Here is a 27449-nt window from a genome sequence, read left to right on the forward strand (position 1 = left end):
GGGGATCGGGATGGGGATGGAGATGGAGGGGGGTTGGGGATGGAGGTGGAGATGGAGGGGGGTTGGGGATGGAGGTGGAGATCGCGGGGGGATGGGGATGGCGGGGGGATGGAGATGGAGGGGGGATGGGGATGGAGATGGAGGGGGGATGGTGATGGAGATGGAGGGGGGATGGAGATGGAGATGGAGGGTGGGATGGGGATGGAGGGTGGAGGGGGGATGGAGATGGACGGGAGGGGGATGGAGGAGATGGAGGGGTATAGGGATGGGGATGGGGATGGAGATGGAGGGGGGCTGGGGATGGAGATGGAGGGGGGCTGGGGATGGAGGTGGAGGGGGGCTGGGGATGGAGGTGGAGGGGGGATGGAGATGGAGGGGGGCTGGAGATGGAGGTGAAGGGGGGATGGAGATCCCCCCACCATCTCCATCCCCTCCACCAACCGCCATCTCCATCCCCTCCACCACCCCGCCGGCATCTCCATCCCCTCCATTCCATTTCCCCTCCATCCCCATTCCCCCCGCCTCCATCCCCAAAACCCTCCACCTCCATCTCCATCCCCATCCTCATCCCCGCCACCTCCATCTCCTCCATCCCCCTCCCGTCCATCTCCATCCCCCCTCCACCTCCATCTCTGAGGGGGGATGGAGATGGAGATGGAGGGGGGATGGAGATGGAAGGGAATGGAGGGGGAGAGGGATCGACAGGGTGGGTGATGTAGGGGGAGGTCGATCGTGGGGTTTGGGGATTGAGGGCGATGGAGATGGCAGGATGTTGAGGGGATGGAGTTGGCAGGGGGGTGGAGATGGCAGGGGGGATGGAGGGGATGGAGATGGAAGGGGGGTGGAGGGAGATGGAGATGTCGGGGGATGAAGGAGATGGGGGATGGAGATGGAGGAGGGATGGGGATGACGGAGGGTGAAGGAGATGGGGGGGATGGAAATGGAGGAGGGATGGGGAGATGGAGGGTGATGGACGTGGAGGGGATGGAGGGGAAGATGAGACGGGATGGAGGGGAAGATGAGACAGGATGGAGGACAGGATGAGAGGGGATGGTTTGGGGAATTGAGGGTAAGATGAAAGGGGAGGATAGAGGAGGAAGAGGTAGGAGATGGTGGGTGGAGGGAGGATGAGGGAGATGGAGGGGAGGGGGATGGAGGGAGGATGAGGGAGATGTAGGGGAGGGGGATGGAGGGAAGGATGAGAGAAGATGGAGGGAGACAGTGGGGAGGTGGAGGGATGGAGTAGAGGATGAGAGGGGATGGACGGGAGTCGGAGGAGGTGGGGAATGGAGGAGAGATGGAGGGAAGATGAGGGAAGACAGGGGAGTTTGGGGAAGTTAAAGGGAGGATGACATGAGATGGGGATATGGAGGGAGGATGAGGGGAGACGAGGGGGAGATGGAGGGAGGATGAGGGGAGACGAGGGGGAGATGGAGGGAGGATGAGGGGAGACGAGGGAGATGGAAGGGAGTTTGGGTGGAGATGGAGGGAGGATGAGGGGAGTTTGGGGGAGGATGAGGTGAGATGGGGGAGATGGAGGGAGGATGTGGGAGAGTGTGGGGGGTTGGAGGGAGGATGAGGGAGATGGAGGGAGGATGGGGAGAGTGTGGAGTGATAGAAGGGGTTGGAGGGATGATGGGGGGGACTGAGGGGGGATGGAGTGTGGAGAGAGATGGAATGAGGAAGGGGGGATGGAGGGAGATGGAAGGGGGATGGAGGACCCGGAGAGGGGATGGGGGGATATGGAGACGAATGGAGGAGGGAACAGATGGTGGGATTGGAGGTTTGGAAGGGGATAAGGGAGATAAATGGGGAGGGGGATGGTGGGGCAGATGTTGGAGGGGTGGGAGATTGGGGGAGGAGGAAGATAAAGGAGTGGAGGAAATGGAGTGAGTGGGAGTGGGAAAGGAGGGAGAATGAAGGGGAAGAGAGTGAGGGAGAAGAGGGTGGGGGAGGAAGAGGATAAAGATGAAGAGGAGAAATTAGGAAATGTGGTGGAGATGGAGGAGGGACAGGGTGAGAAAGAGGAGGGGGAGAGTGTGGGAGAGGAAAGGGAGGAGAAGAAAAAGGCGAGGGACCGAGGGAGAGGTGATGGAATGGCAGGAAGATGATGGAGATTGTGGAGGAGATTGGAGGGAGGAAGAGGGTGATGGTGGGGCAAGGCTAGGAGATTGAGGTGGGGAAAGGAAGAGGAGAAGGAGGCTGGGGTAGGAGGAGACGAGTATAGGGATGGGGAGCAGGAGGAGGGGATGGAGGTGTGGTCAGGAGGAAAGGATGGAGGTGGGGTCAGGGGAGGGGATGGAGGTGGGGTCAGGAGGACTGAGGCAGAGGCGAGGTCAAGAGGAGGGAGGGGGAGGTGCGGTCAGGAGGCGGAGGCAGAGGTGGGGTCAGGAGGAGGGAGGTGGAATCAGGAGGCGGAGGCAGAGGCGGGGTCAGAAGGAGGGAGGTGGAGGCAGGGTTAGAAGGAGGGAGGAGGAGGAGGCAGGGTCAGGAGGAGGGAAGAGGAAGATGTGGGGTCAGGAGGAGGGAGGAGGAGGTGGGGTCAGGGTCAGGAGGAGGGGGGAGGAGGAGGTGGGGTCAGGATTAGGAGGAGGTGGGGTCAGGGTCAGGAGGAGGTAGGAGGAGGTAGGGTCAGGTTCAGGAGGAGGTAGGAGGAGGTGGGGTCAGGTTCAGGAGGAGGTAGGAGGAGGCGGGGTCAGGGTCAGGTGGAGGGAGGAGGAAGCGGAGTCAGGAGGAGGAAGCGGAGTCAGGAGGAGGCGGGTCAGGGTCAGGTGGAGGGAGGAGGAGGCGGGGTCAGGAGGAGGGAGGAGGATGCAGGGTCAGTAGGAGGAGGTGGGGTCAGGAGGAGGGAGGTGGAGGTGGGGTCAGGGTCAGGAGGAGGGAGGAGTCAGGGTCAGAAGGAGGGAGGAGGCAGGGTCAGGAGGAGGGGCGATGGACAACAAAGAAGGAGAAAATGGAGATGAGGTGAGGAGATGAGTAGGGAGGAGGAGGAAGGGAGGGAGAAGGAGCAGATGGAGGAATGAAAGTAAAGGAGGGAAAGGGGATGTTGGAGTAAGGAGAGGGAGGAGGAAGAGGAGGACAGAGAGGAAAAATGGAGAGGGAAGGGAGGGAGGGAGGGAGGAGGTGGGAGAGATTGGAAAGGATGGGGAGAAGGAAGAGTGAGGGAGTGGGATAGGAGGAGGTAGAGGGTGAGGGGGCAAAGAGAGGGAGGGAGTGCACCAGTGGGACCATCCTTACCATCCCCTCGGGGGGCTAGGGGCAAAGTGATGGAGGGGAGCAGTCACTAAGATCAGAATCCTCCTGGACTGATGGGGGATGCTCACAGCTGCAATCCCACAGAGAATCCCTACTACTCCTCTCAACCCTCACCCTCATCCCTCCTTGTTTCACCCCCCCCCCCCACACACTCGTCTCCCCCCTCCCATTCTCGTCTCCCAACCCCCCACACTCTCGTCTCCCCACCCCCCACACTCTCGTCTCCCCACCCCCCACACTCTCGTCTCCCCTCCCTTCTCCTCTTTCCTCCCTCGCCTTAACTCCCCCTCCATCTTCCAAGTCCCTTCACCCTAAGCTCCCATCACGCCCCTTGCAGTGTCTGGGGCAGTCTCATAGGAGGGGAGGCAGAAATAAAGAACGACAAAAGTTGTGGGGACTTTGTTTGAAAAGTTTGGAGTGACTTGGGAGTGTTTGTTTTTGCCTGATGGCTGCCTGTGGATGAGAGTGGGAGAACTGGGTATCTTTCTGTTGCAAATGGTTGCTAAGGGGAGAGAGAGGTTTCAGTAATTTCTTTTTCCTGTGGGTCAGCATATTTTCACTGTGCTCGACTGAGACAGAATGAGCCCAGATCCGGATGAACAATTCACATTCCATTACGAAATTCTACACGATCTCAGCCAAGCACCAGTACAGCCCCTTGTGTACAAGTGTTCTTTTAACCAGTGTTGTTGTTAAGAGAATACACACACACACATATATACATATATCTGTATGTTTGCTGTAATGCATCAAACATTTCACCAAGAAAATTGGGACTTGTTTGTGGTTTTGTTGTTGTCTCAACAAATGTTACTTGCAGATTTGTGAAGTTGCATCTTGCTTGGCCTTCTTTTTAAAGAGAACTCCATCAATTTGTCCTCTCCCTTCCCCCTTCTCTCTCTCTCTCTCTCACACACACACCATCCAAATGCGGTTGCCACAACAGATCTTGTTTAAAGCACTCTCTAAATAGGCATCTCACCTGAGTTAAACAGCAGCATGCGATGGATTAGTTTTGTTTGCTGTTTCTCTCTGAGAGATCTAGAGCTGCCCTCTTTTATTTTTAAAAAGGCAGCAAGCTGGTTTTATTTACAAGGGTATTAGCAAAGGGAAGCTGTGTATTCATACAATGGTTTTATGCAGTGTGTTTGTTTGTGTGTGGTGGGAGTTTTGCACCTAGCTATTTCTGCTGTTTAAATGTTTTTGGGTGTGAGAGTAATCTTTTTGAATTCTGTTATTGGACCTAATTGATTGTTTGCAAATATCAAAAAGGATGGACTCTGATCTGCCAGAGTGAAGATTAGTTTTTAAAAACAAAACGCTTTGAAAGTAGTTTGTGGATAATTCTGTTGTGGGGGGAGAAATTAAGTCTTGCATTCCAGTATCAATGTGCCTGGCCACTGGGGCAAGTGTGTTTTAAGATGGACTGCATTTAAGTTGATTGATGGTTGATTGTGTTTCCCACACTTGTCTTTTTTCAGTCGATTGTTGTAGTGATGATTTGCTTGGAGGTTCGGGATGGCGCAAGAGAAAAACTTGTGTGTTGTGTTTGGAGAATGGTGTGATTTTTATTTTTTCTTGCATTTGATGCCCTTGACAAACAGAGGTTTCATTGCTTTAAAAACAAAAGTGCAAACAACTCCAAGCCTTCCACCCAGAATTGCCCATCCGTGTGTCTTGATATTTCCTCAGCTATCTTGTCCCACAGAACACACATCTTAAATTGTTTGATCTCTTGCTGCGTGTGGCCGCCTTTGTTTTGGTAGCCTGGGTCAGGCAGTCCAGTTCTCAAAAATCCCAGGCTCCTTCCAAAACTCTTCCAACCAAAATCACTTTTAGTACATTGACACAGGTGAGGAACTGAGTGACTGGTCGGTGGAGAAATAAGCTCCAGAATTAAACCATGGTTAAAGCTCTAGTCTTTGTGGAAGGGGTCTCTATCAATCTCGGTATAAAACCTGAAACAAATGGCAGCACAAGTTTAGTAGGTTTATTAGTCATTGATGTCATGTTTGCAAATACCATGCAGCTTCTTAGAAAGTGAAGCCTTCACAGCCTTGTAGAATGTATCATACTCTTCTCTGTGATGAAAGCAATAAAATTCTCGTTAAACTTCTGGCAGAGTTTGTTATCCGTAAGCTATGGTTGCATGCTGTTGCTAGATGATGCAAAAATGCCATTCGTTAAAGACTGGTGATTATAGAGTCTTATTTTTATAATATACACTTGACTTTGAGGACGTTCAGCCTCGTTTTTTAACCTTATTTTCTCCACTCTGTTTGCCGTGCTGTATAAACTATAGGGATTGCACAGAAGCACACAAGCAATAAGAGTGGGAATAGACTATTCAGCCTCTACTAATCAAAAGCTCATAGCTGGTGGGACGTGACATTAATTCCACTTTTCTGTGCCAGTCCTCCAGTTAACCTTGACACGCGTGTCCATCAGAAGTCTGTCTCCTATAGCCTTGAATTCAATGACCGAACCTCCGCTGCTGCCTGTGGAAGAGAATTCCACAGCCTGAAGATCTTCTGGAAAGTTAATAAAAGTGTACAGCGCTTTCTTATCTGGTATTTCACCCCTTGCTGATGTTCTCTGTTAAGTTGTCAGTCGATTGCTCCCTTATTCCCCAAATGTGTGGGGGAAGTCTGCTTGGACAGACCTATCTGAGACAACCATACCAATTAAAGATGAAAATTCTCTGCCACAGAAGGCAGTTAAGGCTAAAACATTGACTGTTTTCATAGAAGAAATTGGATAGAGATCTTGGGGTAAGGGGATCGAAGGGTATGCAGCAAAAGTAGGAACAGGGGACTGAGTTGGATGACCAGCTGTGATCATTATGATAGGCAAGGCAGGTTTGAAGGACTGAATGGCCTACTTTTCACCATGTGTTTCTATGAAATCAGAAAGTGCTTGAGTAACTCAGTGAGATGGCAGCATTTGCAGGAAGAAAAAGGAGGTAATATTTCCAGTCCATTAAGAGTTCTGAGTTCTATCGAGGAGTTGAAATGTGAACTCTGAACCTCTCTCCGTGGATGCTGCTTGACCTGCTGAATTTCACCAGCCCTTTCTGCTTTCATTTCTGAACTGCTTCCCAATGTAATTGTTTCCACAGCAATACCCAACAGTGATGTTCTGGCTGATGCACTATAGGAAAGCTGTAGAGGCTTTGGAGAGGGTGATAATTAGGTTTGTTATCCTGGATTGGAGTGTATTAGCTATAAGGCAAGGTTGGACAAACTTGCATTGTTGTTGCTAGAATATTGGAGGTTGAGGAGCAATCTGATCCAAGTATATAATAATCTGAGCGACACGGATAGGTTAGAGAGTCCAGGTCTTTTACCCAGGGTGGAAATGTCAAATATTAGAGGGCATAGGTTTAAGGTGAGAGGGGGAAAAGTTTAAAGGAGATGTGTGTGAGATAAGATAGAGGGTGGTAGTTGGCTGGGACGCAGTGCCCAGGACGGTGGTGGAAGCAGACGCAATAGCAGCATTTAAGAGGCATTTAGACAGATACGTGTTAAAAGCAGGGAATGGAGGGATACAGATCACATACAGACAGATAGAATTAGTTTAGAATGGCATCTTAGTGGGCACAGACATGTTAGGCCCTGTTCCTGTGCTGGACTGTCATGTGAGCTGAGGCTGTCCAGTTGGTAGTCAGGAGCTGCAAACCCATTGAAACAAAGGAAATTGCTAATGTTTGGAGTAATCTGCACCAAAATGGGTTAAATTCCTAAACGGAACTGATTCTCCTAATGAGCAACACTTGGTGGGTGCACGATTGTAACTAAATTATGAAACGTTGGTACTTGCAGGAATGTGGCAATCTTTTAAAGAATGTATGGTTACATATTAAAGACACCCAAGTCCTTTCAGAAGTGATGTTTATCACATTCAATCCACTGATTAAATGCAAAAAAAATGACTAACTGGACTTTAGTTAGTCATCTTTGTATTTTCCAAATTTAGCTTTTGTGATGCATTGTAAAATGCTGACAGCCTGATTTTCTCCTTGTATTCCTGTTTCTTTGTGCTATATGTGCCCCTTACGACGTTTCGTCTGACTGGTGTACTGAAGTCATTTTTCTTGTAGCTATAATTGCAGGAGACAAAAGTTTGATGGTGATTTGAATGTTGCAGTTGCTGTATGCAGTGTCTTGTTTTGTTCAAAGTGGGCTGCACTCATTAGTGCATCTTTTTGCTGCGGTCATTTCTGGAAAATAAAATATAGATCCAAATCAAAGGTTTTTCAGGCCGTGGTGGTCACGAGAACCCTGTTGACCTGCGGTAAAAGCCAGGGACCAGGTAATTTGTAGATAAGGCCATCCAGGTTGCACATCCTGACACAGTACCACAAACTAAAGCATTGGCTTTTTGTGTGGTAAAATTTGGGATGTAGGGATTCTGTAGAGCATGTGCCAATGAAATGGAACTGTCTGCTTTGAGTCACTGTCAGTGAAATCTGCTGGGGCAAGGTTTCCTTCAACAAATAGTTGTTAATTTTTTTTTAAAAATGGGGGCCTTTTGCAGTGTCGCCCTTTGTAATTCAGAGGGAAAAAAGTCAATTAACTTGTGGAATTTATAATAATTTTGTGTCTAACAGTCAGGGCATATTCTACTTTGAAATGAGCCTTATACCCCTCACATCGCGCCTCCCACCCCATAAATATTTGTTACCATAGAATCAGCTTGAGGTATTTCCATTGCTGAATTCAATTCTCGCTGTTTTGTGGAGGGGAGTCAGGCAGGGCTGACCATGTTTGAGTGGTAAATGCGACATGGGTTATCATTGGTGCCCATGTCCTCGGGTGGTTTTGTGGCACAGTGGGTAGTGTCCCTGCCTCCGAGCCGGAAGCACCAAGTTCAAGTCCCACCTGAAGGTCACGGAGGTCTGTGACGAGGCTAATCCATCCAGCGCAGAAAGGCAGGTGACACCTGGAGAGATTCCTAGCCAACTGTCGCTATGGAAGGGTATTGGAGCCTCTTCCTTGCAGCTCCTGACTGCAAGATGCCTGTAAAAGGCCGTGTTGCCATAGCAAATGGGCTCCAGTGCTGAGTGTGACACACCACCTTGAATGTGGCCTTACTGCCGTGTGTGTGTGTGCATGTGTGTGCGTGTGCGTGCCACCCGTCCAGTTACTGCACTCAACGTTCCCATGGGTCAGTACAGGTGAGGAAAGAGTGAGTGGGATGGGGAATGGACCGTGGTCTGCTTCCTTTGAATGTGTGAGTGAAGGACGAGGCTTGCTTGACTGTCTAGTCTCCTGACACGTGGATCCCAGAGAAGGAATTAAAGGAAGACCTTGGAAAATAGAAAACAGAAAAGAATTTGAACGTCCCCCAAGTCTTCAGTTCGGGGAAGTGGAGTCCGGCCACAGTTTAACATGTGTTCTTGATTTGACACAGAAATTTCAGTGGGTCGTGTCTGGCATTGCATTTGATGGGTTGTCTTTAGTTTAGATTGACCCAAATGAAGAGCGTGTTTGCTTTTTCCTCGTTTTATCCTGAGGTTTGTATAAAGTATGTTGTAAAAGGCAAGCGTGTGATTGAAAACATGGACCAACATCGCTAAAGCATTGGGGATTGTGGAAATGGACCCAGGAGATAAATGGTGTTGAAATTACAACACGGCACCAGACCACTTCACTCAGGAGTTGTTGATAATGTTCATTATAAACCCACTAACCCCATGTACCCATCTGCACGTTCTCTCTCTCTCTCTTGCTCCCCTCTCTCCCTCTCTCTGTCTGTCTCTCTACCTCTCTCTCTCTCTCTCTCTCTCTCTTTCTCCCCCTTCCTCTCTCTCCTCTCCCTCTCTCTCTCCCCCCATCTCTCTCTCTCCCCCCTCTCTCTTCCTCCCCCCATCCCAAACTCCCCCTTGCCTTTCCTATAACTCACTACCAAACCTGTTCTCTGACTGCACACTGTCAGCTATGGTTCAGTGGGTAGTGCATCCACCTCTGACTCTGTGTATTGGAGTGCCAGACCCCAGGCTACCAACTCAGTGCAGGACTGAGGGGACCCTGCATTGTCAGAAGGGCAGTTTCTGGATGGGACCCCCTGTTAGACTGACAGTGAAAGGCACGATCCTGTACCCCTCAACCAATAGCATGGCAACAGATAATCTGCTATTTTATCACTGTACTGTGAGCATGTTGATTGCAGCATCTCCTAACCGTGACTACACCTCAAAAAATAGCATCCCTGCCTCTAAAAGCACTTTAAGGCTGTGGTCATAAAGAAGCTCCTTTCTAAATGCAAGTCTTGTTGTGTGGGATCTCTGACGGTGCACCCTGCAGCTCTCTGGTATCTCAAAAGAGACCTCTCCCTAGACTGCACTGTGTCCACCACATTTCCAGGCAGGTTCAATAGAGGCGATCAAGAGTTCATTAGATGGAAATAGTGTGGGGGGTGGAAAGCAGGAGATTGGCACTGGCTGATGAGGCTTGTTTGAGGAGCTGGTGCTGACATAATGGGCTGAGTAGTCTCCTTTGGCGCTACATCAATTCAGCCATTCTGTGCTGGTGGCCCCAAAATAGCGCCAGTGCGCTCATTCCTGGTTTCATGCTCATCAATACCTTCATGTCTCACCTCTGCCATAATTTAATGTTACTCCATCAGTTTTACGCTGTAAACTCTCACAGAAAGCCCCCCACCAACATGAAGGGTCATTTTAAATAAAAATGCAGTACAAAATATATGAAAGGAAGGGCTTTTTTTAAAAGAACAGCAAGAAGAAGAATCGAAAATGTGGTTGGACTGCCTCCAAGAGATGCTAGTTTTGAAGGATGATGGAATTGGGGAGTTATTATTTCATATTTGATTTTGCAGATGGTGATGGTGGGAGTGAGAGTCGAGTTGTATTGGCGCAGTTTTCAGGAAATGTGTTAGAAGTGTTTGGAAAAGGTGTTGCTTCTGGTCTGTGCAGGAGGAGAGGGGGAATGAGCACAGCAAATAGACCAGACTCCAATCTCGAGATTATTGAAAGAAGCAAGAGATGACAGCACTTGATCTGACCGCAGTTTTCAAGTTCTCTTTCTTTAGCTGTGCTGAATTTGCGAAAAAAAAAAGCAGACCGAAGGGAGCTCCCTCAGAATTGTACTGGAGCATGGTCTGCTGTCTTATGTCCTGGAGCCACTTGCTTCTGACTCACTGGAACCAGTACCCCACTGCTTTCTAGCTGATCCTGATGGCTTGCTTTTTCACACAGTTGGGGGTCAGCTAGCTCAGTTGGCTGGACTGCTCATTGGCGATGCAAAGTGATGCTAACAGCCTGGGTTCAATTCCCAAACCAGCTGAGGTTATCATGAAGGACTTTGCTTCTCAATCTCTTCCCCCTCACCTGAGGTGTGTTGACCCTTGGGTTAAATCAGCATCAGTCATCTCTTTTGTTGTAATGAGAGCAGTCCTGCGCTGGAGCAAGCCATTGGTGTCTTTACTGGTTATGGTCTGCAGTGCACTGCCTGGAAGTGTGGGGGATGGTATTGGATGGCAACTTATCTTGGACGGGGTGTTTTTTTAGATTAGATGAGATTACTTACAGTGTGGAAGCAGGCCCTTCGGCCCAACAAGTCCACACCAACCCGATGGGGCGCAACCCACCCATACCCCTACATTTATCCCTTACCTAACACTACGGGCAATTTAGCATGGCCAATTCACCTGACCCGCACATCTTTGGACTGTGGGAGGAAACCGGAGCACCCGGAGGAAACTCACGCAGACACGGGGAGAACATGCAAACTCCACACAGTCAGTCGCCTGAGTCGGGAATTGAACCCGGGTCTCAGACGCTATGAGGCAGCAGTGCTAACCACTGTGCCACTGTGCCGCCCGTGTTCTTGTCTGAAATCATGAGAGGCATGGATAGGGTGAATGCACTCAGTCATTTTCCAAGGGTTGAGGAACCAAAGACGAGGGGGGCATCAGTTTAAAGGTTAGAGGAGAAAAGATTAACTGGGAACCTGATGGAAAACCTTTTTTACGCAGAGGGTGGTACGCATATAGAGTGAGCTGCCAGAGGAAGTGATTGAGGAGGGTACATTAACAACATTTAAAAGGCATTTGGACAAATAGGTTGATAGGAAAGGTTTAGAAGGATATGGGCCAAGTGCAGGGAAATGGGGTTAGCATGGGCGGACATTTTGGTCGGCATGGACCAGTTTAGGCCAAAAGTGTCTGTCTCCCTGCTGTAGGACTTTCTGACTTTTACTTGACTAATGTGCATAGCCCGCAGAGAGAATGCAAGGATGTTGCCACCAACTTGGCATGCTCGGAGAACCAGTTTAAAAGTTGAATGTGAACAGGCTGGACACCTAGGCCACACATTGCTGTGGGCTGTGCATGAATCGCCTGGCCCTCATAGCTTTAGTTCCTCTTGGAAAACTTACTGTGTGGAGAGTGGATGATTGCAAAGAACCCAGTGCAACAAATTGGAGCATTGCCATTCAGTAATGAAAGAATTTAACGCTGTAATATAGGGTCAGGAAACTGGCCCTCTCTTCAGTAGTTATTTCCAAAGTATCAGTGTCAAATTTACCATCATATTTGCACAGTTAGAGAATGTACTCCTAAATTAAGTGAAGGCTGAGTGCAGGTATGGCTAACGTTCTTGAACAGGCTGAAACAATGAGCTGTCATCTTTCTTTACATTCCATTGTTACTATTGTAGGTCTTTCCCTTCCTTCCAAGGTACCAGTTGCTGTATTACCCCCACCCCGTTAACTCTCATTTCTGTCAGTGTGCTGTTTTGTGAACCTCCTTTGGTCAGGAATTTTAAATATCAGAAAACAAGTCTCTGCTTTTGAATTTCTTTAATTGCACTCTGGGTGCTGTACAGTGTTCTGGCTTTCATCAGTAAGTTTAGTTGCCCAATAGTTCGACATGATCTCAAATGAAACATTTTATGTCAAGCTGTAACAAAATCCCGTCATTTTGGGGGTTTTGAACGGTTCAGTTTCCTAATCAGCACCTTTTTTTAAAAGAGTCTCACGCATTCCCAAATAGGGAATGTAAACTGTGATGTGGTTGTACTGTCATGGCTAAGGAAAACTTTTTTTTAATTTGATCTTAACAGGTTGAATCCACCTCAGGGAATGACTTTAATTGTAGAATCATTTTGAGTCAATCTAAAGGGACCCAAATTCAGAATCTTTCATGACCCACAGTGTGGGTTCATGTTGTTTTTCTGCTCAGGTCAGCTATTGATCGGACTGTGGTACAAGATGTACTGCAATTACGATAAAGCTTGGATCACTGGACTCTGTAGGCGTGACTAGACCTGTGCTACTTTGGACGGTGTGTCTGATAGAAATACAGAGAAGTTTGGAAAAATGTGAAGGCATAGGCTATTCAGCCCATTGTGTCCCTGCAATTTGACACACAACTATCTGGTTTCACGCCTCCATATTTTGCAGATTACTTAACTTCAAATGAACATCTATGTACGATCTCAATATGATGAGGTTTCAGAACCCCAACATCCTTTGAGTGGAAATAAATTTCCAACTCTTCCCACTCATCCTCCTGTTAGTGACTTCAAATTTCTGCCCCCCGATTATGAACCTCTCCTCCAAATGAAATAGACCCCATTCCGCCAGCCCAGACAGACAGGCCTGACATAATTTCACACGCTTCAGTTAAATCTCTCTGCTTACTCTATTCCAAAGGAAACGACTCAGACACTCCAATCTTTCCTGAGTTACAGCAATTCTCAGCTCCTCAGAAGTCTCCTCCCCATCCCCTCTGTGGTTAGATACTTCCTGTAATGTGTCGATCGTGTCTGTGCTAGGAGTGTGGAAATGGGAGGCCATAGGCCAGGACCATTTTCCCCACTCCCTCTTTGGGCCTAAAGGCTGATGTGCAGCCTAACTCCGAAGACCTGTCTTTGCCCCACGAGCCACTGGCCTCGAGGGGTCTGGGGGTTGGCCATTTTGGACAGAAGTTAGAAAGAATTCCTTCGCTCAGAGTGGTGAGCCTGTGCAATCCTCTGCCACAAAGCATGAGCGAGGTCAAAACATTGAATGTTTTCAAAAAGGAGTTAGACCTAGTTCTTAGGCTTAAAGGGTATGGAAGAGAAAGCAGGAAAGGGCTGCTGAGTTGCTTGCTTTTCTAATGCCATAAATAACATCTGTTGAACTGAAAACAGAAATAGATTGGGGTTGGAATGATAAAGATGATTATCTACGACGTGTCTGGTGAAATCGTTTTCAATCTTACTACTTTGCATGTACAGTGTTGTCTCATTTCGAACAGCAGTTCATTGGGAATGTTCCAGAATGGTAGGATTGGAAGACAGCATTGTGAGCTCTACTGCCTAATTTAACTCTAAGCTGCTTTCCTTTTGAGAAAAATTAAACATCGGAACAGGAGTAGGCCATTCAACCCTCTAGCCTGTTCCACCATTCAGTAAGATCATGGCTGATCTGTGGCCTAACTCCATATTCCTGCCTTGTGCCTGTAGCTCTTGGTTGACTCCATATACTCTCATTTAATTTTAGAAAAACATCCTATCTCAAATTTAAATTTAACAATTAAATAATCACTGACTGCTGTTGAGGAAGAGAGTTCCAAAACTCCAGTACTCTTTTGCATGTAGAGGAGCTTTCTAACACCTCTCCTGAGCAGTCTTAGATTATGCCCACAGTTCTAGAATCTTCAACCAGTGGAAATAGTTCATTTTTAATCTACCCTGTGTTTCCCTGTTAATATCCTGAAAATCTTGATTAGATCACACCTTAGATCACCCCCTCTAAATTCTAGAGGAAACAGGTCTAATTTGTATCATCTCTCCTCATAACCCAACCCTGAAAGTTCAGGTATCATTCTATATTGAGCTCCCTCTAAGACCCAATCTATCCTTCCTAAGGTGTGGTGCCCAGATCTGCCCACAGTGCTCCAAGAGAGGTTTAACCAGGGTTTTGTATAACTGCAGCATAACTTCTACCTTTCTCCTCTTGTTTGCAATCCTGCTCTATTTTTTGAAAGGTTTGATTTCAGTAAAAGTTATTTTGCGATTCCCTTTATAAGTGATCTCAATATCCCAACTCATCTTGTTATTAATCAGCCCTGCCACAGATTTATGACAGAGGAATTATTCATGTAATTATTCTCAAAGTGCGTAGATGCAGTACTTCAGGTATTACTGTAACACTACTGCTTCCAGTACATGAGTGAGTCACAGCATTGTGATTTTAAACCTGGGCTATCTGTGAAAATAAAAAGTACTTTCTTACATTCCTGAATTGGGCAATCAGTGGTTGTTAAACATAAGTTTGTTTCTAAAACCTAATTTCCCTTGTTAATTCTGTGTTAACCATACATTATTGATTGTGACCTAGTATAATGTGACTGGTGTAGTAGTCCAGACTCATAGTCATAGTGATATACAGCACGGAAACAGACCCCTTGGTTCAATGCGTCCACGCGGACCAGGTATCATAGAAACATAGAAGATAGGAGCAGGAAGAGGCCTTTCGGCCCTTTGAGTCTGCCCCAGCATTCATCACAATCGCAGCTATTGTCCAACTCAACAGCCTGATCCTGCTTTCTCCCCATAACCTTTGATCCCATTCGCCCCAGAGTGCTATATCTAGCTGCCTCTCAAATACATTCAATTTTTTGGCATCAACTACTTCCTGTGGTAATAGATTCCACAGGCTCACCTCTCTCTGAGTGGAGAAATGTCTCCTCATCTCCATCCTCAATGGTCCAGGTGGAACCCTCACATTGTGACTCCTGGGTCTGGACAGATCCACCTTTGGTAAAAACGAGGTAAAAAGGGCTTTTGCCCGAAACGTCGATTTCGCTGCTTCTTGGATGCTGCCTGAACTGCTGTTCTCTGCCAGCACCACTGATCCAGATCCACCTTTGGGATCATCCTTCCAGCATCTATCCTGTGCAGTCCTGTTAGAATTTTCTGAGTCTCTATGAGAGCAGCTCCCCCCCCCCGCCCCCGTCTGAACTCCAGTGAAAATAATCTGATCCTAGTCAATCTATCCTCATACATCAGTCCTGCCATCCCTGGAACAGCCTGGGGAACCTTCACTTCAATTCCTCGAGAGCAAGAGCATCCTTCCTCTGAAAAGGAGACCAACCCAGCCCACAATATTCCAGGTGTGGGCTCACCAAGGCCCTGTATAATCGCATCAACAATCCCTGTTCCTGTACTCGAAACCTAAATTAATCCAGTCTCATTAGCCCATATCCCTCAACCCTTCATATTCATATACCCATCCAGATGCCTTTTAGGTTCTCGGAGTTAGTGTTCAGGGACATGGGTTCAATTCCCACTGTGGCAGAGAGAAAAATTTAAGTTCAGTTGTTCAAATTGGAATTCCTGAGTTAGTGTCAGCAATGGTGACTATTGTTGATTTGTTGTCTTTTAGTGAAGGGAATCAGCCATCCTTACCCAGTCTGGCCTACATATAACTCCAGATCCACAACAATGTGGTTGACTTTTAATGACCTCTTGACATAACCCTGTTAAGCCACTCTGTTTAAGGACAATTAGAGATGGACATCAAAATCTGGCCTCACTAGTAATGTCTGCATACCATAAAGAGTTTAAAAAGGATAAAATAGCTAGAGCACATATGAAAAAGAGACTGCTGGAACACTGATGGTGGCTATTACTGCTTTCTGGAAGTAATATTTTTTCCTGATAGGTTTAATGTGTGGTTTTATACCTCACCACATGGACTGAGATCTTATTTAATTCTTGCATGTACTGAGATGGTTGTATGAACAAGTTAACGAGACTGAACGTGGGGATTTCACAACCAGTGCTTTTTAAGCTGGGTTGTGTACTGTTTCTTTGAACTATTTTTCTCAAAGTCAGTCTCCTCCTTTTTCCACCCTCTCCTCAATGAGCAATCCAACTGGTTTTACCCTTTAGAGTCGAGAGTCATTCCTGATGAAGGGCTTTTGCCCGAAATGTCAGTTCTCCTGCTCCATGGATGCTGCCTGACCTGCTGTGCTTTTCCAGCACCAACTACATTCTCAACTCTGACCTCTGACCTGGCGGTGGGGGGGGGGGGGGGCAGATTTGAAATGCACGTCAGGGGCAGCTTTTTCTCACAGAAGATGGTGTGTGTGTGTGTGTGTCTGTGTGTGTGTGTCTGTGTGTGTGGAATGAGCTGCCAGAGGAAGTAGTGGAGGCTGATACAATTATACCATTTAAAAGGCATCTGGAGGGGTATATGAATAAGAAGGGTTTAGAGGGATATGGGCCAGGTGCTGGCAAATGGGACTAGATTAGGTTAGGATATCTGGTCGGCATGGACGAGTCGGACCGAAGGGTCTGTTTCCGTGCTGTACATCTCGATGACTCTAAAGGTGTAATCTTGACAGTTCCATTAGGTCCGCCAGTGTAGTTGCATCTCCCTCGTGTTTTCATTCTGTTCTGTCCTTGGGCTTACGTTGGGGAAGAGTGAGGTGTTTTGGATTGCTATAGGAAAGATCAGGCACAAGCTTGATGGGTTGAATGGCCTTCTGCAGTGTAAACTTCTGTAGTTGCACTGAATGCTTTGTACTGTCAGGGATCAGACCTTAATGCAGTGTGTGTGTGTGGGTTCACATCAGTTCAGTCATAGCTGCATGGCCTAGTGAGCGGGTGGGAGAGATATGTGTTTCACAATTCTTACTGCATGACTAATACTCCCTTTCCCATCTGCTACAATGAGTCCAACTGCCTCTTCCTCCACCTCCCCCCCCCCCCCCCCCCCCCCACCCCCCCCCCCCCCCCCCCACCCTCCCTCCTACCACTGGATGATGGTCAGCAATTTCTCCAAAAGGTCTTTCCATGACGCCTGAGCAATTTCCCTTTTGCCAGGAAATGTATCAAATACATCATGTTGTCCATCCCCGCCATCTCCCAACATCTGTATGATATTGGGGCATAATGAGGCCATTTGGCCCAACAAGACCTGCTCCATTATTCAATCATGGCTGATACGTTTCTCACCCCCATTTTCCCTGTAACCCTTACTGATCAAGAACCTATCCACCTCTGGCTTAAATCCACTCAATGACTTGGCCTCCAAAGCAATGAGTTCCACAGACTCGCCGCCCTCTGCTTGAAGAAATTCTTCCCCATGTCAGCTCGAAAGGATCGTCCCTTCACTCTGAGGCAGTGCCCTCAGGTCCTAGTCTCTGCTACCAATGGAGGCATCTTCTCCATGTGCACTCCACCCAGGCCTTTCAGTATTCTGTAAGTTTTCATAGAGTCATAGAGATGTAGAGCACAAAAACAGACCCTTCAGGCCAACTCATCCATGCTAACCGGATATCCCAACCCAATCTAGTCCCACCCACCATAACCTGCCCATATCCCTCCAAACCTAATTCCCACGATTGAATTCTGGCCCCCAGCAACAGTTCTCTCTGTGGCCTGAAGTTCCAAAGACAGTTAATCCCCAGAGAGAAGAAATTTAACAATTTAATAGATAATCTGATCGGGTGATGTTCCTTGACGTGAGTTGGGGTGGAGGGTAAATTTAGGCCAAAGCCACAGAACAGTTGCCCTGCACTATTTTTGTGTGTGTGCGGGATCTTCTGCCATCACCTGAGCATTGTGGTGCCTCTTGCACAGCTCCTCTGGCAGTGCAGCCCTCCCTCTGTACTGCACTGGGCCGGAAGTCGGGTTGGGGCTTTTGAGTCTTGACCTTCTGACTCCGAAGCGGGAATGTTCCAGCGGATTGCCGTTCTGATTTCCACACGGAATGGTTTGTGCTGATCTTTTGGCTTGTATTGAGAGACTGAACCGTGGTGTGGGATCTGGGTTTCAGTTGCAAAACATGAGGGACCAGCATGCTACATTTCTCACACTGATACGAGGGCGATCGGGGCAGTGTAGTTCTGTGCACGGCATCATAGAATCCCAACAGTGTGGAAACAGGCTGTTCGGCCCACCAAGTCCACACTGACCCTCTGAAGAATATCCCACCCAGACTCACTCCCCACCCTGTCCCTGTAACTCTGCATTTCCCATGGCCAATCCATCTAGCCTACACATCCCTGGACACTGTGGGGCAATTTAGCCTGGCCAATCCACCCTAACTTGCATGTCTTTGGACTGTAGGAGGAAACTGGAGCATCCGGAGGAAACCCACACAGACACGGGGAGAATATGCAAACTCCACACAGACAGTCGCCCGAGGCTGGAATCAAACCCAGGTCTCTGGTGCTGTGAAGTAGCAGTGCTAAGCATGGGCCATCGATACAGTTCAGAGGGACCTGTCTGTTGGGTAGAAGATTGGAATCAGGGCCAGTGGTTGTGTGGAACACAGAAAACAAGTGTTCCATAAGTGATTGTGGGGTTTGTACGATGGGAGTTCCTCGCTGGATTATTTCTGTAGTCACAGCCTGTCGATGTCTGAGCGTGTGTGTGTTTGTGCAATACTTCTTGCAGTGCTGTGCATGTTTTCAAGTTGTCTGCTCTCAGCTTAACAGTGGTCTATTGTGTGTGGCCACATAAAGGGTTATTCTGTAACAGTTGGTCTGAGCAGGCCTTAATAGCTGTCACTTCAAAATATTAAGATATCAAGTGAAAATGCAGATTTCGGCCAGTCGCCTCATTGATTGCATGAAACTCTGACACCCGAAAATAACCCGGGGCTGGTGATAGGGTGAGGGTGCAGGGAGTTTGCTGCTTTATTGAGCAGATGTAAATGACTGTATACACTGCAGGCTTCTTCTGCTGTAACCAGGAAAACCAGAGTCTGAACTGTGCAGATTGTTGCTGGTGATAGTACACTGCTTGGTGACTGATGAGGCAGGCACATCTCTCCCAGAACAGTACAGACTAGAGGAGGCCATTCGGCCCATTCAGTCCGCCCCATCTCTTTCAAACAGCACTTGATTCCCTCACTCTCCACCTGGCCCAGGGCTTCTGAGAGGGTTCTTAAACTATTTAATCCAATTCTTTTTTTAAAAATCTGAAGCACTAATGTTCCTTCTTTCTTGTATTCACATTCTCTCTCTTTTACCTTCTCTCTCTATCTCTCTCGTGCTCCCCCCTCACTCTCCTGGGTTCCCTCTCTCACTTTCTCATACTCCCCTCTCTCTCCTTCTCACACTCCCCCCCCCCCCCCATCTCTCTTTCTTTCTCTCTTTTTCTTTCTCTCACTCGCATGTGTTCGCGCTCTTGTTCGCTGTGTTCTCACACTCTCACATGCTGTTGTTCTCTAGTGCTCTTGCTCTCTCTCTTTCTCTCACACACTGTTGCACTCTCACTCTATCCTGCCCTGTGGTCTCTCTCACGCTCTCGTGCGTTCTCCCTCTCTGTCACGCACCCTTGCTGTCTTGCTTTCTCGCAATCTCTCTGTCTCGTGCACGCTCTCTCTCTCTCTCTCTCATGCTCCCATTTTTGCTATCCTTTGCTTAGTTTTATTCCCTCACCTTCACCCTCACCCTTGCCCTCTCTGTAAAGTGACTCTTGGCTGTAGCTCAGTTGCCTCAGGGTGAAAGGAAGAGTCCATGAAAGTCCCCCTGGAATGAGAAGTATGGCTAATGTCTCCCTCCCTTTCCCAACCAGGAGCGAGCTGTGGTCCGTTGGACTATCCTGACCAATGCTGGACCAGGTGACCTTCCTGGTCTGAGGCCTGGCCTTTATCCATCAGGATCGCTAGACACGCAGTGCTGAGCCTCTTGTTTTAGTTTGGAGTAATTATCTTTTGTATACAGTCCAACCGGGAGACTTTGTGTTGTGCTTTCAGATGGGCTGAATGGCCTGTTTCTGTAAATCTAATCTAAATTAATTTGCAACATCTGCATGGTGCTTGATTCAAAACCAGCTGTAAATTTGAAGCAGATGTTATTGCTGCTCATTCCACTGATAGGGATGAAATAGCAAAAGCTACAGACCGGGCAAAAGCTTTTAACTCGTGGTGTCCTGAGTGTATTTGCCACTGATAAGATGTACCTGAGGAAAGAGGAACACAGGTAGGCCATTTGGCCTCTCGATTCTGCTTTACCATTCAGCTAGAGCCTGGCTCCAATTTACCTTAACACCATGTCCCTTGATATCTTTTAATGTCCCTGATTTGTCTCCGTCATTCCTTCCCCTCATAACCAAAGTATGTCTGCACCTCTCTCACAGAACATGTGCTCAATATTGTTAGTGACAAACAAAAGACCATAAGGTATAGGAGAAAGTGAGGACTGCAGATGTTGGAGATCAGAGTCGAAGATTGTGATGCTGGAAAAGCACAGCATCTGAGGAGCGGGAGAGTCAATGTTCCAAGCCTGATGAAGAGCTTATGCTCAAAACGCTGACTCTCCTGCTCCTCGGATGCTGCCTGACTAGCTGTGCTTTTCCAGCACTGCACTTTTTGACATGAGATATAGGAGCAGATTTCGGCCATTGGGTCCATTGAGTCTGCTCTACCATTCAATCATGGCTGATATGTTTCTCAACCCCATTCTCCTGCCTTGTCCCCATAACCTTTGTGACCCCCTTACTAATCAAGAATCTAGCTATCTCTGCCTTGATGACTTGGCCTCCACAGCCTTCTACAGCAATGAGTTCCCCAGATTTACCACCTTCTGACTGTAGAAATACCTCCTCATCTCTGTTCTACAGGGTTGTTATCTCTCTCTTAAGGCTCTGCTCTTGGGTCCTAGTCTCTCTTCCGAGTGGAAACATCTTCACATCCACTGTATCCAGGCCTCTCAATATTTGGTTTGTAATAGTTTTGATTAAGAGTAAAATGCAGTGCTAGTTAGAACCTCTGGAATCAGGTCTTCACCTCTGTTGGTTGAGTGTAAGAATTTACAGGGTTTTTGACATGAGGACAGTATTGTGGATAAACTCAATCTTCCTGATGGTCATAATAAGGAGAGTGGCAATAAAGTGAATTTCATCAGTGCTTACAGTCGGAAGGGGCGGCACGGTGGCACAGTGGTTAGCACTGCTGCCTCACAGCGCCAGAGACCCGAGTTCAATTCCCGACTCAGGTAACTGACTGTGTGGAGTTTGCACGTTCTCCCCGTGTCTGCGTGGGTTTCCTCCGGGTGCTCCGGTTTCCTCCCACAGTCCAAAGATGTGCGGGTCAGGTGAATTGGCCATGCTAAATTGTCCGTAGTGTTAGGTAAGGGGTGAATGTAGGGGTATGGGTGGGTTTCGCTTCAGCCCGTCGGTGTGGACTTGTTGGGCCGAAGGGCCTGTTTCCACACTGTAAATAATCTAATCTAATCTAATCTCACTTTAATAGGAATGTTTTATTATGAGCTATGACGCTGAGTAACATTAGGAGCACTGGACGTGTCACTGACCTTGTAATTCAGGCAAACATTGCAGAAATGTGAATTTGAATGACAGCTGATGAAATGTGAATTCAAATGTAATAAAAATGTCCTTCAGAAGGGCCACTCTGTTTCTCTGTCATTAATTGTGTTTTGCTCTCCACCGATGCTGCCAGACCTGCTGAGTTTCTCCAGCGATTCTCTGTGATTGATTTCCAACATCTGCAATTCTTTTTCATCTTGTTGGCTGTGTAACCACTGTTGCTTTTAAAAACCCATCATCTTCACAAATGCCCTTTTTGTTTAGATTAGGTTAGATTCCCTACAGTGTGGAAACAGGCCCTTCAGCCCAAACCAGTCCACACTGACCCTCCGAATAGTAACCCAACCAGACCCACTTCCCTCTGACTAATGCACCTAACACTATGGGCACTTTAGAGTGGCCAATTCACCTGACCTGCGCATCTTTGGATTGTGGGAGGAAACCAGAGCACCCGGAAGAGACCCACGCAGACACGGGGAGAATGTGCAAACTCCAGACAGATAGTTGCCCAAGGCTGGAATCGAACCTGGGACCCTGGTGCTGTGAGGCAGCAGTGCGGAAGGAAATGTGCTGTCCTCACCTGGTCTGGCCTACACGTGACTCCAGAACCATAGCAATATGGCTGACTCTTAACTGCCCCGTAGAGTGGGGCCAGAGAGCCAATTGTTTTAAAGGCAGTTGGGCGATGGCCACAAATGGTAATCCAAGATGGCGCTGATATGTGGCAACTTTAAACACTTTTTCACTGTGGCTAGGTATGTGTGAAAATATGAAACAAATCTAAATACCTGCAAAACCCACATCCCATTAAGTGAAAAATGTAGTCAGCTCGATGGCAAAGCCGTCATTTTGTGAAGGGTCCTGAGAGGAGAGAGGTAGGAGGCTTAGTGCTTAGGCCCCAGCACCAACTGAAGGTACCGCCTCTGATGGTACAGCAACGAGAATTGGATGTGCAAAAGGCCAGAATTAGAAGAGTGAAGCTCCTGCAATGCTGGGCTACAGAAAAAACGCTCTAGAGAATTCCTTGCTTGGGATTGTGTCTAATATTGGCTGGCAGAGTGGGTAGGGTGACTATAATTAGATGTGTTAGCTCTGACTTACAGAGACAGGAAGACTGTCCAAGGTTTCCACTTGCAGTGATCAAGTCATGTCTTGCTGGAGAACGTGCATCTGGTGAATTTTACCTGATGATAGGATGAGATGTGTTCACAGTTACCTGTCAGTGCCTGTACTCTGGGTTCAGGCGCCAGAGCTTCAGAACTGACGGCAGCTGTTTTACGTCAGTCATTTAAGGTTTTGGGCCTATTTTTCTCTCTCTCTCTCTCTCTCTCTCTCTCTCTCTGGCAGAGAAAGAGTGAGAGTGTTGGAGGGGTTTAGAGCCTGAGAAAGCTCTGTTTTCAGACCCAAAGCCATCTTCAATCCTGCACATTCTTGGTGTGGGATGTGGGGGGAGGGGGAGGGGTGTTGGGGAGGTTGGGTCTTGGGGAAGGGTTGGAGATGTGATATCCTGCAGACAGTTCAAGTGGCTGGTTCTAAAGGGACCGTTTACGTGATCACAGATGCCAGGGCAGTATCAGGAAGTGGGTGGCATGGCGTATGGGAGCTTTAAAAATTGAGACACTAGTTGGGAAGATGATGGACTCCCTTCTGTGCAGTGACTTTGGTTGGGAGGTGGGGGATGGAGTGTGGCTTTGCTTGGGCTGGGGCGTGGTGTGTGAACCCTTTAATCAGCCTAGCCAGCCACCTTCTGATGTTTTCCAGCCTGAATCTGTGATGGCTAGGCCCTAGGATTGGCTTTTCTAACCTCCCTCCAATGGAGGCCCCAAACTGGGCTACTCTTGGGATGTACAAACAAAGAATGGTACAGCACAGGAACAGGCCCTTCGGTGACACATTACACCTTTCGAAACTAAAAACCTTTTGCCTCTATGGTGTCCGTTTCCCTCTATACCCTGCCTGCTCATGTATGTGTCAAGATGCCTCTTAAACGTTGCAATTGCATCTGCTACCACCACCACCTTAAATGTTGCAATTGCACCCACTTACCACCCTCTGTGTTAAGGAAAGACTGACCTCTCACATCTCCTTTAAACTTATCCCCTTTAACATCTTAAATCAGTGTCCCCTAGTAATTGACATTTCTACTCTGGGATAAAGGGTCACAACTATCCATTCTATCCATGCCCCGCTTGATCTAATAAACTTCTGTCAGGTCACCCCCTCAGCCTCTGACATTCAAGTGAAAACAAACCCAAGTCTGGCCAATCTCTCCTCGTAGCTAATCCCCTCCAACCAATCCTGGTAAACCATATCTGTATTCTCGCCCTCCTTCTGGTAGTGTGGCACCCAACTGCACAATATTCTCAATGCGGCCTAACTCCAGTGGTATGCAGCTGCAACTTGACTTGTCAATTTTTATACTCTGTGCCCTGACTGATGAAGGCAAGCGTGCTGTGTGCCTTCTCCTCCACTTGTATTGCCACGTTCAGGGAGCCATGGATCTGCCCATCCCGATCCCACTCTTTGAGGGCAAGCTTTGGGCAGAACGTTCCCTAGTTCCATGGCTCCCTGTTTGAGCGAGGGATCAGGCACCAGGAAGGAGTGGACTGCCTACTGAGAACCAACCGCCATCTTATCCGAAATGCCAGTGGCTATGATGGACATAGAGAGGCTGCAACAAAGACTTATTGTAGGTTCTGGGGCAAGGACCTTTGGCTGTATGGATAGATTGGAGCTGGCCTTCTCAGTAAAGAGGATATTCAATATGATCAGAGTGGGTTGGTGAAACTGTTTCCGTTGGCAGAATTTAAGGTTGCACTTTTAGGACTGAGATGAGGAATTTCTCAGTGAATCTGTGGAATACTTTACTGCAGAAGGCTGTGGAGACTGGGCATTGGGTACTTTCAAGGCTGAGAAATTTATTTTAATTGGAGAATGATATCCAGGATTATGAGGCAAAAGGTAGGAAGGTATAGAGTTGGGGATGATCAGAGCAGCCACAATCTCTTTGAATGGCGCAGCAGTCTCGAGGGTCTAAATGTCTGACTTCTACTCCAATGTCTTATGGTCTTAAAGGTGACCAAGGAAAGAAGGACGGCCTGGTGCCTCACAGCAGCAGGGTCCCAGGTTCGATTCCAGCCTCAGGTGATGGTCTGTGTGGAGTTTGCATATTCTCCCTGTGTCTGTGTGGGTTTCCTCTGGTGCTCCAGTTTCCTCCCACAGCCCAAAGATGTGCAGGTAAGGGGGATCGGCCACAGGAAATTGCCCGTGGTGTTCAGGGATGTGCAGGCTAGGTGGATTAGCCATGGGAAGTGTGGGGTGATAGGATTGGGATGGGGAGGGTCAGTGTAGATTCAATGGGTTGAATGGTCTGTTTCCATACTGTTGAGATTCAAATATGATTCTGAGGGCATGTTTCTTGAGGAATATCCCTTTCCAGCCAGTAAGTAAGATGCTGCCTGGGAATGTGGGCAATCTCTGAAAGGCTGGGTCATGGGGCTGCACTTGCGGACTGCCAGGATAGAGTTGACTGACCCAGTGGCCCTGTTCTGTGATATTGAAAGAGCCAGATGGTTTTTGCAGGATGTGACTCTGACTCTGTGGTACCAAGTCAGTGGTTTCTCTGATACTGGTGTAGTTTCTGTAACCCAGTGGAGAATGTCGCAGGTTTGAATCACCATTGAGTCACGATCTTTCATTATTCACCAGTTACACCTCGAGAAACCGGGGGAGAGCGTTGTTTACCTTCCAGTTTGTTTTTGAGTTTGGATGTAGAGATGTCTTCCTGAAGTTAGACAGGACCTTGAGGAAACGGGTTGGACCGAAGGGTCTGTTTCCGTGCTATATGACTCTGAGACCACAGCTTTGATCTCCCTACCTAAGAGATGTGCCTTTGAGAGAGAGCAGGGGAGGTTCAGTAGATTGATACCAGGTTGGTTGGACTGTCCTGTGAGAGATTGGTTCGACTGGGGCTCTATTCTCAGGAAGGATGATACACACATCCTAACCAGACTGGACTGACTCTCTGTGGAGAGCATGTTTCTCCTGGCTGGGCAGTCTAGAACCAGCATATGGGCCAGATCACTTAGATTAGATTAGATTTCCTACAGTATGGAAACAGGCCCTTCGGCCCAACAAGTCCACACCGACCCTCCAAAGAGTAACCCACCCAGACCGATTTCTCTGCCCTACATTTAGCCCTGACTAATGCACCTAACACTTTGGGCAATTTAACATGGCCAGTTCACCTGAACTGAACATCTCGGGATTGTGGGAAGAAACCAGAGCACCCAGAGGAAGGAGATGAGGAAAGAGTTCTTCACTGAGACGGTACCCCTGAGGAATTCTCCATCACAGAAGTTGGCATTGAACATTTTCAAGAAAGAGGTAGTTACTTTTTAGATATTAGAAGGAATATTGCAGCGAGATAAGAGGGTCAGCCATGATCATATTGAATGGCAGAACAGGCTGGAAGGGCCGAATGGCCTACTCCTGCTCCTATTTTCTATATGTCTGTGGCGCCATAGAGCTGAGTTGTAATGATTATTTATAAAACAAGTTTAGTTGTGACTGAAACGCTGGGCTTAAAGGTTTTATCCTGCAGCATCCAATAAAATGTTGAGATTAATTTTGGAATAAGTGTGTTGATTGTTGAGACACCTTAGCTGTCTTGCTGTTCCCATCTATTTTCTCCCACTCTTTGAGACCCAACCTGTGGGTGTGGGAATGGGCTAATCTCGGGAATTTCAGTGAAAATTCCAGCAGGAAGAAAACATGGAATGACTTGCCTCACTCCCGGAATTGGAAATTGGGACCATCTCCCAGTCAAGCTTTTCCTGTTTTTGGAACATGACATTAAACCGGGGTTCCCGTCTACTTGCTAGGCGGATGCTAACAATTCCAGTGTTGCTGTTGTGAGGAAAGGTGGGGGCGGGGGGATTGGATTCTCCTGGGTGGTCCTGACTGAGATATTCACCTCTCCACCACCCCCTCCCTCAACCCCACCCCCGTCAGCATCACCAAAACCAGATGGCCGACAGTGTGGCGCTCATCACGTCTGTCCTGTGGGGGTGTGGGGGGGGGGGGCTTGCCGTGTGCAACCTGGCTCCTGCCGCAACGCAAAACTGTTTCACCGGCTGTTGACCGCCTCAGGATGTAGAAGGCGCTACGCAATTGCAACCCTTTCCTGGAGAGGGTTGGATCTGTTCTCGATCAAACCCGGCAATGTCTGATTTTCTCTACTGAGGTGACAAGTCCGTCGTTTGGTAACAGATACATCAGCGGTGCACGCTGGTGTATTATTTATGAGGCTCAGCTACACACGCACAGTGTTCCCTGAGCAAGCAACAGCTCGGCTGAGTTAGCTGGACTTGTACATTAGCTTTGAGGAATTGCCTTTGTCTGGATTTCCCGGCTCCTCTGCATTTACCCCCACGTTCAGCAGTGACACCGTGATCCCGGTCCTGTTAGAGGGCGAGGTGATGCTGCACATGCCACATCAGACTGTTTAATATGACACAATGTTATACTCCAACCGAAACAAAACCATGAGGGGCACGGATAGGATAAATAGATGAGGTCTTTTCCCTGGGGAGGGGGGTCTAGAACTAGAGGGCATCGGTTTAGGGTGAGAGAGGAAAGATATATAAGAGACCGAAGGGGCAACCTTTTCATGCAGAGGATTGTATGTGTGTGGAATGAGCTGCCAGAGGAAGTGGTGGAGGCTGGTACAATTGCAGCATTTAAAAGGCATCTGGATGGGTATGTGAATAGGAAGGGTTTGGAGGGATATGGGCCGGGTGCTGGCAGTTGGGAGTAGATTGGGTTGGGATGGGTTGGACCGAAGGGTCTGTTTCTGTGCTGTACATCTCTATGACTCTAAAATGATATCTGCAGTCTGCCA

At 48.0% G+C, this 27449-nt stretch overlaps 1 protein-coding gene across 1 annotated transcript in view; it reads left to right on the forward strand.

Moving 5' to 3' along the window:
• The window catches only part of rreb1a (ras responsive element binding protein 1a), a 226421-nt gene that overhangs the window by 1678 nt on the left and 197294 nt on the right, over positions 1-27449 (forward strand). The window lies entirely within an intron of this gene.

The sequence above is a fragment of the Hemiscyllium ocellatum genome, chromosome 34 (genome assembly GCF_020745735.1).
Source record: "Hemiscyllium ocellatum isolate sHemOce1 chromosome 34, sHemOce1.pat.X.cur, whole genome shotgun sequence".
Taxonomy (NCBI): domain Eukaryota; kingdom Metazoa; phylum Chordata; class Chondrichthyes; order Orectolobiformes; family Hemiscylliidae; genus Hemiscyllium; species Hemiscyllium ocellatum.